Source organism: Lepus europaeus, chromosome 13 (assembly GCF_033115175.1).
Source record: "Lepus europaeus isolate LE1 chromosome 13, mLepTim1.pri, whole genome shotgun sequence".
In the NCBI taxonomy this organism is placed as follows: Eukaryota; Metazoa; Chordata; class Mammalia; order Lagomorpha; family Leporidae; genus Lepus; species Lepus europaeus.
In genome coordinates, this window is record NC_084839.1 from 88,578,814 (window position 1) to 88,595,585 (window position 16,772).

At 47.2% G+C, this 16,772-nt stretch overlaps 1 non-coding gene across 1 annotated transcript; it reads left to right on the plus strand.

Annotated features, from left to right (window-relative positions):
• Positions 1–13,473: 13,473 nt before the first annotated feature.
• Positions 13,474–13,580, plus strand: LOC133773070 (U6 spliceosomal RNA). The gene has a single exon (XR_009867859.1). It is a non-coding gene; the product is annotated as a U6 spliceosomal RNA (small nuclear RNA).
• The last annotated feature ends 3,192 nt before the right edge of the window (positions 13,581–16,772 follow it).

A 16,772-nucleotide genomic window follows, 5' to 3' on the forward strand; every position in this document is an offset into this window, starting at 1 on the left:
AGCAGCAAAACTGTGTCCAATATGGAGAAAAGGTCATACCAAGAGAAGATGTTCACACCACTGAGGCAGACTGAGACTTCTCTTAGCAGCAGAATTTGTCTGTCTCATACTCACTCCAGGAGTGAGCTCCCTGGGCCCTTGGATGCACTGGTGGGTAGAAGTAGCCAGGCTCCTACATCCATTTTCTCTTCCCTCCATTATATTGCAATTATGTTTTTTTTGGGAATTGACCCCAATCCCAACTCCATAGATGGATCCTGACTAACAGCCAATGAGGTTAGTCCCATCTCGCTAGCCACATCGATTGGCTTTGGTAATTCAAGTCTAAGCAACCAGACAGTGGTTTTCCTGTGGTGAACTGGAAAGGAAAGGGGTAGCCTATTGACTTGATGCTTGGACTTTTATTCAGTGTTAGACTTGCTTACTCTCTCTTCTTGGCAATAAACAATAGCCCCAATTGCTGCTGGCAGCCATGTTGTCACCAGGAGGGAAGTTATACTAGGAAGTGAGGCATGTCAAGGAAGGCAGAGCTGAGAGAATCGCAAATAAATGTGGCCGAATCGCTGACTGAACCATGTCTGAAGTCTCCCGCATCAGGCTCCTAGCTTTCTAGGAAGGCTTTTTATGGTTTCCTCCATTTTGAAATAAACCAAAGTTGAGTTTTCTGATATTCTCAACCAGAAGTATCTCGTCTGGTGGACAGTGATGCTTCTGCACACAAGGAACAAAAACTGTGCCATCTTCCAAGGAAACAGGGAACTGACTATTTGAAAGGGGTGAGAAAAAGGGCACTCTGGCACTTCCAGTTGATTTACGCTCATTCTAGCAGCTCCCTTTGGGGGTGTAGAGTCACAGTTACGTCCACTTTGTGGGGGATTTTGTACTTACCCACCATCAAATGGCAGACTGAAGTTTAGTGACTCTATCCCATGTGCACATGGCTTCCAGAAACTCAGTTATTCCTGCATCCCACAGAGAAGTAAGGTTGGCCAGGTTCAGGGTGCACCTGCATGGGAGGTTACGCACAGTGAGTCAGGATTCCTTCACCCTACCCTTTGAACTCCCCGTCTCTCTCTTGGTTTTTATTCTGCTCACAGCCAACTACTGCTTTCCATTTCCCATCTGGAAGGCAGAAATACCAGAACAGCCCACACCCCAAGATTGCTCCCCCCTAATCCCTGGGACTGTGGCTCCAGTGAGATGATCTGCCCATAGTTACACTACTGGCAAAACAGATTTTGAAGACGTCACTAAGGGTTAAAAATGACTTGGCTCTGAGTTCATCAAAAGGGAGATTACGCAAGGGGGCCAGACCTCATCACATCGTTTTGAAAGCAGAGAGTTTGAAAGCATCAAAGCACGAGACATATCTGATGTGCCCTTGCTGGCTTTGAAGATGGAGGGGGCCCAGGGCAAGAGCTGGAGAGAAGCTTCTTATGACTAAGGGTGACCCTTGACCAACAGCCAGCAAGAGTAGGGATCTCAGCCTTGTGCTGCACACGATGGAATCCTGCCAGCTACCACGAAGCACTTGGAAGTGGATTCCTCCCCCCGAGAACCCAGGTAAGAACTCAGCTGGGCTAACACCTTGATTTCAGCCTCACCAAAGTAAAGAGCGATCAAGTCTGCCTGGACTTCTGGTCCACAGGATGGTGAGATAATAAAGGGTGTTTTTTTAGGCTGTTCAGTTCGTAGTGATTCACTATCCAGCAATGGAGCGCTGATCAAGGTGTTCTAGGGACGACAGCAGTCCCCGCGATCTGCTGTGTCGCCTCCTGTGGTTTCAGTTCCTGGAGGTTAACTGTGGTCCATGCACATTAAATGGAAAATTCCAGAAATAACTGAAATTTATTTTTTAAAGATTTGTTTTTGTTTAATATTTGAAAGGCAGAGGGATAGAGAGAGATCGTCCATCAGTGGGGCCCTCATCCCCTCTCTGCTGAGGCCTCCTCATCCCTCCAGGAGGCATCTAAGGCCAGGACTGGGGTCAGACCCTCGAACAAGCTCAGAGCAGCTCTCCTGCATGTGGTCCTGTCTGATGCACGGGAGGACGTGGCTTTGATCCAGTCACAACAGGAGGGCAATGATTACTTCCCAGGCACCGCCCCTTCTTACCTGCAAGAGTGAGAAATCACCATGCTCTCCCAACTGCAGAAACACAGGGCAGGCTGTCTCCATGGCCCCTTCCTTAGATCTGTGGTTAGGCTGAATCATCTTGCAGTAGGGGGGAACTCCTCCTCCCCCACCTTTTTAACATTTTAGTGAAATACAGTCTACATACCAAGAAAGGCACATAAGTGTGTAGACAAATAAGCTTTGCTCCTCTGATCACACTTCATAACCAACATCCAAATTAAGAACACATTATTAGTACTTCAAGAGTCTTCACTATACCCCCTCTCTATTTCTTTTTATTTATTTATTTATTTATTTGAGAGGCAGAATTACAGACAGAGAGAGGGCAAGACAGAGAGAAAGGTCTTCCAACCTCTGGTTCACTCCCCAAATGGCTGCAACGGCCAGAGCTGAGTTGATCTGAAGCCAGGTGTCAGGAATTTCTTCTGGGTCTCCCACATGGGTGCAGGAGCCCAAGCACTTGGGCCATCTTCTACTGCTTTCCCAGGCCATATCAGAGAGCTGTATGGGAAGTGGAACAGCTGGGACTAGAACTGGTGCCCCTATGGGATGATGGCATGGCAGGTGGATTAGCTCACTTTGCCACAGCGTCAACCTCTATTTCTTTTTTTTTAATGTGGGAAAGAAGAGTATATTGTTATTTACGTAATATGATTCAGTGAAGCAATATTTATAACTCTATACCAAATAATATGACTTTTTTATTTTTAAAAGATTTATTTATTTATTTGAAAGACAGAGTTACAGAGACAGAGAAAGACAGAGAGAGAGAGGTCTTCCATCCTCTGGTTCACTCCCCAAATGGCTGCAACAGCAGGACTTGGGCCGATGTAAAGCCAGGAGCCAGGAGCTTCTTCCAGGCCTCCCACACAGGCACAGGGACCCAAGCACGTGGGCCATCTTCCACTGCTTTCCCAGGCACATTAGCAGGGAGCTGGATCAGAAGTGGAGCAGCCTCAACTCAAACCACTGCCCATATGGGATGCCGGTGCTGCAGGTAGAGGCCTAACCTATTATTCAACAGTGCAGGCCCCGACATATGAATTTTATACTCTCTATTAACTACCACAAGCAAGAGAAAACACGTGGTATTTGTGTTTTGGGGTCTGGCTTATTTCACTTAGCATGATGATCTGCAGATGATTCCTTCCTGTGGCCTCTCCTGCGTCCTTGATAAGCCCAAGGGAGAAGTCAGCTCAGGGGCTGAGCCAGCTCCGACAACTCTGCTGCCAGGTGGGCTTAGTGGGTCTCCTTTCACTGTGGGATGTGAAGCAGCTGGCACCTGCTGTCTTCTGGACTACTCAGAAAATGGAGGAGGGGTCCCATTTCAATCCCTGTTCAACTAGAATGAAGACCTGGGTGATCTGGGGTCTATCTTGCAGTTCTCTCAACAGCTGTTTATGCTATCTATTTATCCTCTATCTTCTACTCCAGAATTCCTTGGCTCAGCTTTTCTACTTACTCTCTTATCCACTTCAACACTTCTGGCCACTTACAGAGACTTTTATTTCAATCATCAAATTTTTCATCTCCAGGATCTCTAAAATATTCCTTTTTATAGGTACAATCTCATTTTATTTCTCTCTGGAGATTCTAATTATATATGTGCCAAACGCTTCTTCTGTTTGCCCTATTAACTCTGCTGCTTTGGATGTAAGCTTTTCCATTTGTTGGGGTTGGTGCCTCTCTTCTATAGCACTTCTTTTCTTCTTTTTTCCTTTTTTTTTTAGCATTTAAGAGTTACAACGGTGTGCTCATCCCTGCGTTTGGGTTTCCAGCCTGTCTGACAATGCTCTTTCCATTTCCTGAATCTAATCTTCTGCATGCAAGAAGCACCCCATCCCTCCCAAATGTCGCCAGGACTCCGCCAAGTCTCTCTGCGGCCACACCAGGGACCTGCAGGTCCCTTGCCAGCTTTCTGGCCTGAGGGTGGACAGGCAGCTGCTCCAGTATTGCATCCCAAGTGGCTGTCCCCAAGAGAGCCTCCTCACTTTCCTGACCTCCTGTCACACGCATCCCTGAGTAGCCTTGACTTAACCAGCACAGAATACCTCAGACTGGGGAAGTTACATGCAACAGAAGAAGTTTCATTTGACTCACTCTTCTGGGGTAGGGGAGCCCAAGATCAAGGGGTTGTGTCTGGGAAGGGTCATCTTGCTGTGTCCTAACAGGAAGGAAGTCATCAGAGTGAGAGAGTGAGAGGGACCCACATTCATATTTTATTATAAGGGATGCATTGCTCCAGGGCAATGGTGTCAAGCCACTCATGAAGGCAGATCTCTCCTGACTTAAACTCCTCTTAAAAGTCCCTGCGCTGTTGCACTGGGCATTAAGTTCCCAGTGCATTAGCTCTGCGGGACACGCTCAAGCCATAGCAGGCTCCTTCCCATCCCTCTGTGGCCTCCGAGCTCCTTCTTCATGATAATCCCAGGCTTCTGCCATCTTTCCGAGGTGCTTCAACTTCCCAGATCTTTTTTTTTTTTTTTTTTTTGACAGGCAGAGTTAGACAGTGAGAGAGAGAGAGAGAGAGAGAGAGAGGTCTTCCTTCCGTTGGTTCACCCCTGAAATGGCCGCCATGGCCAGTGTGCTGCACTGATCCAAAGCCAGGAGCCAGGTGCTTCTCCTGGTCTCCCATGCGAGTGCAGGGCCCAAGCACTTGGGCCATCCTCCACTGCACTCCCGGGCCACAGCAGAGAGCTGGCCTGGAAGAGAGGCAACTGGGACAGAATCCGGCACCCCGACCAGACTAGAACCCTGGGGCACCGGCACCGCAGGCGGAGGATTAGCCTAGTAAGCCCTAGTGCCGGCCGATCTTTTTGTTTTAAAATATTTATTTGTTTGCATGCTTGCTCATTTGAAAGGCAGAGTGATGAGAGAGACAGAAAGAGAGAGAGCGAGAGAGAGAGAGCACATCCATCCACTGGTTCACTTTTCAAATGGCTTCAGCAGCCAGGGCTGGGTCAGGCCAAAACCAGGAGTCAGAAACTCCATGCTCGTATCCCACCTGATGGCAGGGGCCCAAGTAATTGGGCCGTATTCTGCTGCCTTCCCAGGCCCTTAGCAGGAAGCTGGATTGAAAGAAGAGGAGCTGAGGCTTGAACCAGTGCTCCAATCTGGGATACTTATGTGGCATGAAGTGGATTAGCCTGCTGTGCCAAAACGCCAGCCCCTCCCAGATCTTTTAAGGCACTTCTTATTTTGGGTGTAGTCATAGATTCTTCTATTATTTTTATTGCTAGCCTTTCTCTCAAGGACCACTTGATCCTCTTTCTTCTTTTAATACACTCAAGTCCTTTGATATCATCAGAAGGCCTGTGCTGGACTCTGTCAGATTGTCAGGATGGTTTAACTACAGGGAGTGGCCTCCCAGAGAATGGTGGAATAGTTTTCCTGGCTTCTAACAGACATCCATCTTAGCATTGTCACAGTCTTAATGAATTCATATGAACTACAAGAAATCAAGAAGATGCTGCTTGGAATACTGGCATCCCATATCAAAGTGCTTGGAGCTGGGTCACTTGCTCCTAATTCCAGCTTTCTTCTTCTTCTTTTTTTAAATATATATTTTTAAACTTTTATTTAATAAATATAAATTTCCAAGGAACAACTTTTGGATTATAGCGGCTTCCTCCGCCCCCATAACCACCTTCCCACTCGCAACCATCCCATCTCCCACAACCTCTCCCATCCCATTCTTCATCAAGATTCATTTTCAATTATCTTTAGATACAGAAGATCAATTAGTATATACTAAGTGAAGATTTCAACAGTTTGCACCCACACAGAAACACAAAGGATAAAGTACTGTTTGAGTACTAGTTATACCGTTAATTCACATAGTATAACACATTAAGGACAGAGGTCCTACATGGGGAGAAAGTGCACAGTGGCTCCTGTTGTTGATTAACAATTGACACTCTTATTTATGATGTCAGTAATCACCCGAGGCTCTTGTCATGAGCTGCCAAGGCTATGGAAGCCTCTTGAGTTCGCCAACTCCGATCTTATTTAGACAAGGCCATAGTCAAAGTGGAAGTTCTCTCCTCCCTTCAGAGAAGGGTACCTCCTTCTTTGATGGCCTGTTCTTTCCACTGGGATCTCACTCACAGAGATCTTTCATTTAGTTGTTGTTTTGTTTTGTTTTGTTTTGTTTTTTTTGTTTTTTTTTTTTGCCAGAGTGTCTTGGCTTTCCATGCCTGAAATACTCTCATGGGCTTTTTAGCCAGATCCGAATGCCTTAAGGGCTGATTCTGAGGCCAGAGTGTCCAGCTTTCTTCTAATATGCTCCCTGGGAGGCACCAGGCAATGGCTCAAGCACTTGGGCCCTGCTACCTTTGGAGGAGACCAGGATTGACTTCTAAATTCCGGGCTTTTGCCTGGTCCAGCCCCAGCTGATGCAGGCATTTGGGGAGTGAAGCAGCAGAGGGAAGATCTCTGCTTATCTTTGTCTCTGTCTTTCAAGTAAAATGAAATCAGGCAGATCTGAAGACTTTATTCAGTGGTGCTGCTCTTCCCTCCTTCCTTCCATATTTTCCTTCTTCCACTCCTTGTAGGAATCCTGGGTGCATGGCAGTCAGCAGGTGTCTCCTTCCATCACCTTGAGTTGCAGGAAAAGAGCCTGGGGCTATAAAGGGGGAAAATGGAGATAGGATTGATGTACATTCTAACGGTCCTTATCTTTCCTGGCCAGTTAGAAGTTAGGTGATGTGGTTAGAGAGCAGCCAGGTGAATGAGGAGAACACAGAACTGCCCATGGACTGCTGTCTTCCTAGTTGTCTAGGACCATTTGAAAGCCAATGCGTAGGGTGGAGGGTATGTGTGAGAACAAGGCCCCAGCTGCCTCTCCGCTCTGCAACCATGGAGAAGCTGCACAATTCTAGTCACTATAAACAAGGTATGGCACCCTCAGCCGTGTGGCCTGTTTGTCATGAGGGCTCCATGAATAGCAGGTGTGAGTGCACAGGTGTATTATAGGGAATGCCAGCATGGGGAGGGTCTGGAGGGAACAGCTCACCCAACCACCCTAACTCCTAGAAGAGAGATCACAGCCCACGGAAGTTAATGCACTTTTTCAAAGTTACAAGTGTGAGTTAGTGGCACGGTTCCCTGGATGTCAGATTCCTTGATACCTCCTAAATGCTTCTTGGTGTGAACAAATACAAAAAATGCTGATAAAAATCTGTATTCATGCCTTGCAAATTTTCATTGGTATGTGTATTGGCCCTTGCTGAATGGTGGCTTTGAAGCTATCATTTTTATACCCCAGCAAAACAGAATAAAACAAAACAACCCATTCTAGATGATTTACAAATTGAAGGCACCTAATAATAATACCTCACATTGCTGGAGAGCCTTCTATCTGCCCAGCACTTCCCAAACAATAGCTAATGAATTCCCCAAATCTCCCTTAGGAATAGAGACACACATATTCCCACATGCACTGGGAACTTAATTTACATGAAAAGAAGAAAAAGACATTAGGAAGAGGCATTTCACTAAATCACAATTACAACCTCAAGCCCGAGATAAGCATGTTGAACTCTCCCAGGAGGCTGCTACATTCACTGGGGGAGATTCTCCCTTGGTTCCTATGTGTCTACACGGAGAGGCCTGACTGGTGGGATTCACAGGAAGTCAACACCTCTGCAGTCAGGGTCGGCATGGTAGCCCCCACAAGTGACACATGATTCACGGTGGTCCTGAAGGGATAAGGCTCTGAGCCATGTGCAGGGCAGGAATGCAAATGTTGTGGGTGACCACCTGACACATATTACCTGGGTACCATAGTCCGAGCAGACCTGACTTCTGAGTGCAGCTCTCTCAAGATCCGAGTGAAATGACGCTAACGTGGTGTGTGACAGAGATGATATTTCCGCTTCCAGAGCACATCTGGAAGGCCAAGTTAGGGGTGGGTGCCAAAAGTTCAGGTCACACTAGCCTCATGGTGTGGCTGAGACAACAAAGGCCAAATCCAGCAGCAGCTAGCTGGAATCCCACTAGGTACACTTGGAAGAGCCAGGATAAAGTGGCGAGCGAACCAAAAGGCCAGGGTAACCAGAGCTGGTGAGCCCGACAGTCACAGAGACAAGCTGCGTGGAACGGGTAGGAATGCAGACCACCAGCACGCAGGACAAGCAGCAGGAGCCCTCTGCCGAGTCTTTAGCCCTGGGCGAGCATTAGGACTTGATAACGTCAAAGGAGAGAGGAGATTAAGGTGGTCGTGGAGAAAGACCAGCAATAATTAAAATGAAATCTACGCCCATTCTTTTTTTTTTTTTTTGACAGGCAGAGTGGACAGTGAGAGAGAGACAGAGAGAAAGGGTCTTCCTTTTGCCGTTGGTTCACCCTCCACTGGCCGCCGCGGTAGGCGCGCTGCGGCCGGCGCACTGATCCGATGGCAGGAGCCAGGTGCTTCTCCTGGTCTCCCATGGGGTGCAGGGCCCAAGCACTTGGGCCATCCTCTACTGCACTCCCTGGCCACAGCAGAGAGCTGGCCTGGAAGAGGGGCAACCGGGACAGGATCGGTGCCCCGACCGGGACTAGAACCCGGTGTGCCGGCGCCGCAAGGCAGAGGATTAGCCTAGTGAGCCGCGGTGCCGGCTTATGCCCATTCTACAAACAAGAGGCACCTTAAAAGATCTGGGAGGGGTTGGTGTTCTGGCATAGCAGGTTAAGCTGCCCCGTGCCCAATTACTCTGCTTTCATTTCAGCTTCCTGTTAATGTACCTGGTAATAGAGCAGAGGATGATCCAATTACTTGCACCCCTGCCATCCATGTGGGAGACCAGGATGGAGTTTCTGGCTCCTGATTTTGGCCTGGCCCAGTCCTTGCTGCTGTAGCCATTTGGGGAATGAATCAGTGGATGAAAGCTTCTCTCTCTCTCATTTCTCCCTCTCTCTCTGTCACTCTGCCTTTCAAATAAGCAGGCAAGCATGAAAACAAATAAATTAAAAAAAAAAAAAATCTGGGAAGTTGAGGCATCTCTGAAAGATGGCAGAAGCCTGGGATTGTCACAGAAAAAGACCCCCGGCCGCAGTATGTGTAGATCTAGAAATATGGGAAGGAGCTTGCTATGGTTTGAACATGACCCCCAAAGCTAATACATTTGGGAATTTAATGCCCCATGCAACAGGGCTGAGGGTGGGACATTTTGATGTGTTTACGTAGTGAGAGATCTGCCCTTATAAATGGATTAGGGGCCCGGTGCTGTGGCAGAGCAGGTTAAGCCCCAACCTGTGATGCTGGCATCCCATATGGGTGCTGGTTTATGCTATGGTTGTTCCACTTCCAATCCAGCCCCTCACTAATGGCCTAAGAAAGCAGTGGAAGATGGCCCAAATGCTTGGAACCCAGCTACCCATGTAGGAGACCCAGAAGAAGCTCCTGGCTCCTAGCCTCAGCCTGGCCCAGCCCCAGCCATTCTAGCCATCTGGGGGAGTGAAACAGTCAATAAAAAAGGAAAGCATCTCTCTCTCTCTCTCTCTCTCTCTTTATGTAACTTTGACTTTCAAATAAATCTTTAAAAAGAAAAACTAACAGATGAACACAATCAGCTTAGGAGTATGTTACTGATAAAAGTATAAGTTCAGGTCCTCTCTATCTCCCTACATCATGACATCCTTTACATTACGATGCAGAAAGATGACCCGGGCTCCCCTGCCCCCAGAACTGTGAGTCAAATGAAACTCCTTCTGTTGCATGGAATTTCCCCAGCCTGCGGTATTCTGTGCTGGTGACAGAAAATGCTTTAAGTCCAGGCTAATCAGGGATGCATGAGACAGGAGGTCAGGAAAGCGAGGAGGCTCTCTTGGGGACAGTCACTTGGGATGCAATACTGGAGCAGCTGCCTGTCCACCCTCAGGCCAGAAATCTGGCAAGGGACCTGCAGGTCCCTGGTGTGGCCGCAGAGAGACTTGGTGGAGTCCTGGCGACATTTGGGAGGGATGGGGTGCTTCTTGCATGCAGAAGATTAGATTCAGGAAATGGAAAGAGCATTGTCAGACAGGCTGGAAACCCAAACGCAGGGATGAGCACACCGTTGTAACTCTTAAATGCTAAAAAAAAAAAAAAAAAAAAAAGAGAGAGAGAGAGAGAGAGAGAGAGAAGAAAAGAAAGAAAGAAAAAAAGAAAGAAAAGAAGTGCCATAGAAGAGAGGCACCAACCCCAACAAATGGAAAAGCTTACATCCAAAGCAGCAGAGTTAATAGGGCAAACAGAAGAAGCGTTTGGCACATATATAATTAGAATCTCCAGAGAGAAATAAAATGAGATTGTACCCATAAAAAGAATAGTTTAGAGATCCTGGAGATGAAAAATTTGATGACTGAAATAAAAATCTCTATAAATGGCCAGAAGCATTGAAGTGGATAAGAGAATAAATAATAGATGCATAGCAGGTTAAGTCTTTGCCTGCGATACCAGCAACCCATATGGGTGCCAGTTTGAAACCCAACTGCTACAGTTATGATCTAGCTCCCTGCTAACGCATCTAGGAAAGCCGCAGAAGAGGGCTCAAGTGCTTGGGCCCCTGCACCCATGAGGAAGACTTGGAAGAAGCTCCTGGCTGTGGCTTTGGCCTGGTTCTGCTACAGCCACTGTGGTCATTTGTGGAGTGACACAGCAGATGGAAGATATTCTCTCTCTCTCTCTCTCTCTCTCTCTCTCATTCTGCCCCCACCCTTCTCCTCTTTGTGTAACTCTGCCTTTTAAGTAAAATTTTTAAAAAAAGAATAAATAGAAAGGCTGAGCTGAGCAATTCTCTTGGAGTAGAAAAAAATGGATAAGGAGATATCAAAGAAAATGGAAGACAGACCCCAATGATGTTGTAACAAAGCTTCACAAGACAAGAACAGGGGGCATGGAGGAGGGCAGATACTGAGAGCAGCCAGGGAAGACAGGTCCCCAGAGTGAGGACAGGTGTGAGTCTTACTTGAAAGCCCCATGGATGGTTTCATAAGATCAGGGAGAAACAGACCCAGCAAATCATTTCAGCAAGCTCTGTGGTCTGAATACCCCCCATCCCCTTGTATCAGGAGGTTAATGGTAGTAAGAGGGGAAAACTTAATTCAGTGATGGTGTTTGGAAGTGAGGCCTTTGGGAGGTTATAGGATTGGATTGGGTCGTTGGGGTGGAGACCCCACGATTAAATGCTGGTGGCGTTGTAAGAGAACACACAGACACGGACACACAGGCACTCCCTGTTGCCATGGGACATCCTGTACCACCGTGGGACTTTGCCAGCAGGAGCCAGATGCCGAATCAATGGGAACCCTTGATCTTGGACTGTGATCCTCCAGAGCTACAGAACTGTTTTCTCTTCATAAGTTAACCACCTCATTCATTTCAGCAGAGTCTTGAAAAATTAATACACTAAGCTGTGTTACACTGACATTTCAAACTTCAAGGAAAATGGAAAACCCCAAATTCTTCCAAGGACAGGGAGTAGGAAGAGGAGGGACCAACCATGTCACTACAAAGGAACATTGAATGCAAGAAGGAGCAGTATCTTTCAACTTCAGAGGAGAATACTCCTGCATCAGAATTCCATGGCGAATGAACTATGACACAAGAACAGGTGCATTACCTGAGTTCAACCCTAGGCTCCATCTCCTGACTCCAGCTTCCTGCTACTGCAGATCTGGGAGGCAGCAGGTGACGGATCAAGTCATCAGGTTCCTCCTAACCACATGGGAGACCTGGATTGAGTTCCTAGTTCCTAGTTTTGGCCCCTGCCCAACCACAGACGTTGCAGGCATTTGGGAAGTGAACTAGCAGATGGCACACACACACACACACTCTCTGTCTCTGCCTCTCAAAGGAAACAAAAAGACTGAGAGCATTTGCAGACATGTGAGATGTTTTTAGACCTTCAAGGACTCAAAAACTTTGCATCATCAGATTGGATGTGAAATAATTAAGAAATATGATACAAAAAGCAACAAAAGAAAATAGAAGTTTCACTAAGTCTAAGAAAGTTTTAAGGAGCTGGTGTGGTGAGTGGGTTAAGCTTCTGCTTGCAGCACCAGCATCCCACTTCAGAGGGCTGATTTAACTACTGGCTACTCTGCTTCCAGTCTAGCTTCCTGACAGAGTGTCTGGTAGGGCAGCAGAAGATGTCACAGGTACTTGGGTCCCTGCTGTCCATGCGGGAGACCAGAATGGAGTTCCTGGCTCCTGACTTCAGCCTAGTCCATACCTGGTTGTTGTGGTCATTTGGGGAGTGAACCAGCAAATGGATGATTCTCTCTCTCTCTCTCTCAAATAAATAAATACATCAAAAATATTTTACTTTGAAATTGATATAATTGACATATCATAAAATGTACCCTCTTAACATGTAAAGTTCAGTGATTTTTAGTATGCTCATAAAGTTATACTACCATCACTACTTATCTAATTCTAGAACATCTTAATTACCCTACAAAAGAAACCCAATAGCTATCAGCAATCATTGCCAAGTCTCCCCTCCCCACAGCTCCTGGAAACCACCAATAGATTTGCCAGTTTGAGACACTTCACGGAAATTAAATCATACAGTGTAAGCCTTTTGTGTCTGGCTTCTTATACTTAGCAAAATGTTTTCAAGGTTCATCCATGTAGTAGCCTGTATCATCATTCATTTTTTTGTCCCATCATATGGGTGTATTAATCCCTTTTTTGTTACTGCAGCTATAATACCTGAGAGGAATTTTTCGGGAAGGAAAAGGTTTCCCTGGCTTACGGTTTGCAGGTTCACAGCTCAATATCGGGCAGCTCCACTAGTCTGGCATCTGTTGCAGGCTGGCAGTGGCAGAGCTGGCCTGGAGGAGCAAGCACTTGGTGAGCCAGGAAGCAGAGAGTGAGCCAGGTTCAAATCACCAATCCTCTTGCAAGACTGACCTTCTGGGGGCACAGCCCCAGTGACCTAAAGACCTCCCACTGGCCACCATAATTAGATCTAGTTTACTCCCTAACTCTTTGAGGTTTAAATGTCTGATTTCGGAGGAGCCAAGTGCTGTCCAATTCATAACAAAAGGTATATCCATTTTATTTACCCATTTATCGGTTGATGGTTATTTGAGCTGCTTCCACTTGATGCTGCTATGAAAAATCCATGCACACATTTTTGTATGAGTAAGTATTTTCAAGTGTTTTGGGTGTATATTAGGCATTTCTGGGTCATTTGGTAACCCTAACTTTTGAGGAACTACAAGTTTTCCACAGTGGTTAGACTATTTTGCATTCCCAACTGCTGAACCTGCTCTCTGCTTGAGGAGTGGACAACTTGCTGGGCACTCTTCAAATTAAGCCTAGCTCAAAACCACGCAGGTTTTGATTCTAGTTTAACAGGGGCTAAAGTGCTCACTTTGGCACCACATATAGTAAAACTGGACTGATAAAGAGAAGATTAGCAAGGCCCCTGTACAAGTACAACGTGTAAATCTGTGAAACACTCCATATTTTTTAGTCAAATTTTCAAAAGTAAAACATAAAGAAAAGACCCTAAAATGTGCACGAGAGAAATGCCAGATTATCTTCAAAGGATCTCCAATTAGATGGACAGATGATGAGGAATCCCTCATCAGAGACCCTACAGGCTAGGAGAGAATGGTGAGCCTTAGTCCAAGCCCTAAAAGAAAGCAATTGTCAATTGTCAACCCTCCCACATGGCTGCAGGGGCCTAAGCATTTGGGCCATCTTCCACTGCTTTCCCAGACCATAACAGAGAGCTGGATTGGAAGAAGAGCAGCCAGGACTAGAACCAGCGCTCATATGGGATGCCAGTGCTGTAGGTGGAAGATTAACCTACTGAGCCACAGTGCCAGCCCCTCTGCTTACTATTTGTTGATGTCTTTATTTGGTAGAGGGTTAGGCTTGTGATTATGAAGTAAATTGAAAGTATGTGGTTGTAAAAATTAAAAGAAAAATAAGAAAGGAAGGAAGAGGGAGGTACAAGGGAGGGAGGTAAGGTGGGAAGTATCATTGTGCTCTTAAACCTGTATATATGAAATACATGAAATTGGTTCCCCTTATATAAATGCAACAAATTAAAAACCAAACCAAATAGGGACCGGGGTTGTGGCATCATGGGTTAAGCCACTCTCTGCAATGCTGACATCTCACATGGGTGCTGGTTCGAGTTCCAGCTGCTCCACTTCTGCTCCAACTCCCTGCTAATGGCCTGGGAAAGCAGCAAAAGATGGTCCCTGCCATCCACATTCCAGGCTCCAGGCTTCAGCCTGGTCCAGCCCCAGCTGTTGTGGCCACTTGGGGAGTGAAGCAGTAGATGGAAAATATCTCTCTTCCTCTCTGACTCTGCCTTTCAAATAGTAAATAAATCTTTAACAACAACAACAAATGAGGAGTTAAATGGGATCCTTCCTCGGTTTTCTGAGTAGTCCCCAAGATAAGAGGTGGCAGCTACTTCACATCCCACAGTGAGAGGAGACTCACTAAGCAAGGCTGGCCACAGAGATGGAGAACTGTGGGTCATAGAGAGAGCTCACCTTGTGTTTGGAGAACACAGTGATTTCTCACTCTTGCAGGTAAGAAGAGGCGGTGCCTGGGAGGTAACTGTCGCCCTCCCATTGTGCTTGGCTCAAACCCACATGCATCAGATGGGACCACATGCAGGAGAGCTGCTCTGAGCTTGTGCGAGGGTCTGACCTCCAGTCCTGCCCCAGATGCCTCCTGGAGGGATGAGGAGGCCTCAGCACAGAGAGGCTGGAGGGCCCCGCGGGACTCCCAGATGCTGAGAAAGGGCTGTATGTTCATTCACCTGGGCGGCCATGACAAAACAGCACAGCCTGGGGCTTTTATAGCAGCACCACCGTGCTGCTTCCCGGTTCTGGAGGCTGTCATTCAAGATCAAGGGCTAGCAGGGTTGGTTCCTTCTGTAGGGAGGACCTGTTCCAGGCCCTCTCCTGGGTGTGCATGTCCATGCTCTTCCCACCCATTTTTGTCGTCATCATCTGATGCTTCTCAGGGTGTCCACATTTCCTCTTCATATAAAGACACTAGTCACATTAGGCCAGTCCTCTCCTTCATGGCCTGGTTTTAACTTAACTCTTTATAGGCCCATCTCCAAATAACTCACCCCACCACATTCTGAGGCACTGGAGGCTAGGACTTCCATGTATGAATCTGGAGGTGACACAGTTTAGTCCAGGTAAGTTGGTGCACTCCCTCCTCCTGTCTTTTAGCGGAGCCACAGGTCACAGATCCCCTTGACAGGAGTGGAGGGGGCAGAGGAAGGGAGGAGCTTTCTTCCAAAGACCCCTTAAAATCTCTCTCTCTCTCTCTTTTTTAAAGATTTATTTTATTTATTTGAAAGACAGAGTTACAGAGAGAGGCAGAGACAGAGAGAGAAGAGAGAGGTCTTCCATCCGCTTGTTCACTCCCTAGATGGCCACAATGGCCGGAGCTGCGCTGATCCGAAGCCAGGAGCCAGGAGCCTCCTCCTGGTCTCCCACATGGGTGCAGGAGCCCAAGGACTTGGCCATCTTCTACTGCTTTCCCAGGCCATAAGCAGAGAGATGGCCTGGAAGAGGAGCAGCCAGGGCTAGAACCAGTGCCCATATGGGATGCCGATGCTTCAGGCCAGGGCTTTAACCTGCTGTGCCACAGCGCCAGCCCCAGAGACATCTTAAGATGGAGTAAGAAACAGGCAAAGAGACCAAGCCCAGGTGTTTCCAGCTGGTGAAGGAAGAGCTCCCACTGCCTTGGCTGGAGAAGTGGACACCATGAAGGAACAGCAGGCAGGGACACAGCAAGGAAGCCACTCACACCCTTAGCCAACCTCCCACTTTGCACTCTGTCTCTGTACACACCCACCTCTCTTGCCCCTCTGTCCAAATTTTCTCTTTCTATGAGGATACCAGTCAGGGTACCCAAGAGCACCACCTTCAGATGGAGCCCAGAGTCTGAACAATACATAAGCACATCGGAGCCAATGCTGTGGTGTAGTGGGTAAATCTTCTGCCTGCAGTGCCAGCATCCCATGTGGGCTCCGGTTCAAGTCCCAGCTGCTCCTCTTCCCATCCACCTCTCTGCTATGGCCTGGGAAAGTAGTAGAAGATGGCCTAGGTCCAAGTGCTTGGACCCCTGCACCTGCATGGGAGACCTGGAATAAGCTCCTGGATCCTGGCTTTGGATCAGTCCAGCTCCAGCTGTTGTGGCCATCCGGGGAGTGAACCAGCAGATGGAAGACCTCTCTCTATCTCTGCCTTTCAAATAAATAAATTAAAAAAAATATATAAGCAGAGCCCTTTAATGGCTAAAATGACATAGCTCTTTTGACTAGATGGCCCTGAATTGTCTGAGGATGCCTGGAGATGTCTATGGGATGAACCCCAGATTTCATCCAAGAGCCTCAGAAGTATGAACCTCTCCATGATAAAGGGACCATGAAGGGACCATGTTGGCTGGGTGTTGGTGGTAGGAAACAGAGCTTTCTGATGGTTCCTTAATGAATTAACTCATTCTGCCTGTTCAACATACACATGTCCCAGCAATGAAGTAAAACTCACATCTTTCATATTCACAAGAGAATATTAGACTCCAGGAAGATCTCAATAAACGGCCAGAAAGCTACAAAGCATGCATGAGGCAAAGCCCCAAGGCAGTGTGGGGTCAAGCCTGCCCATGCAGCACTGGG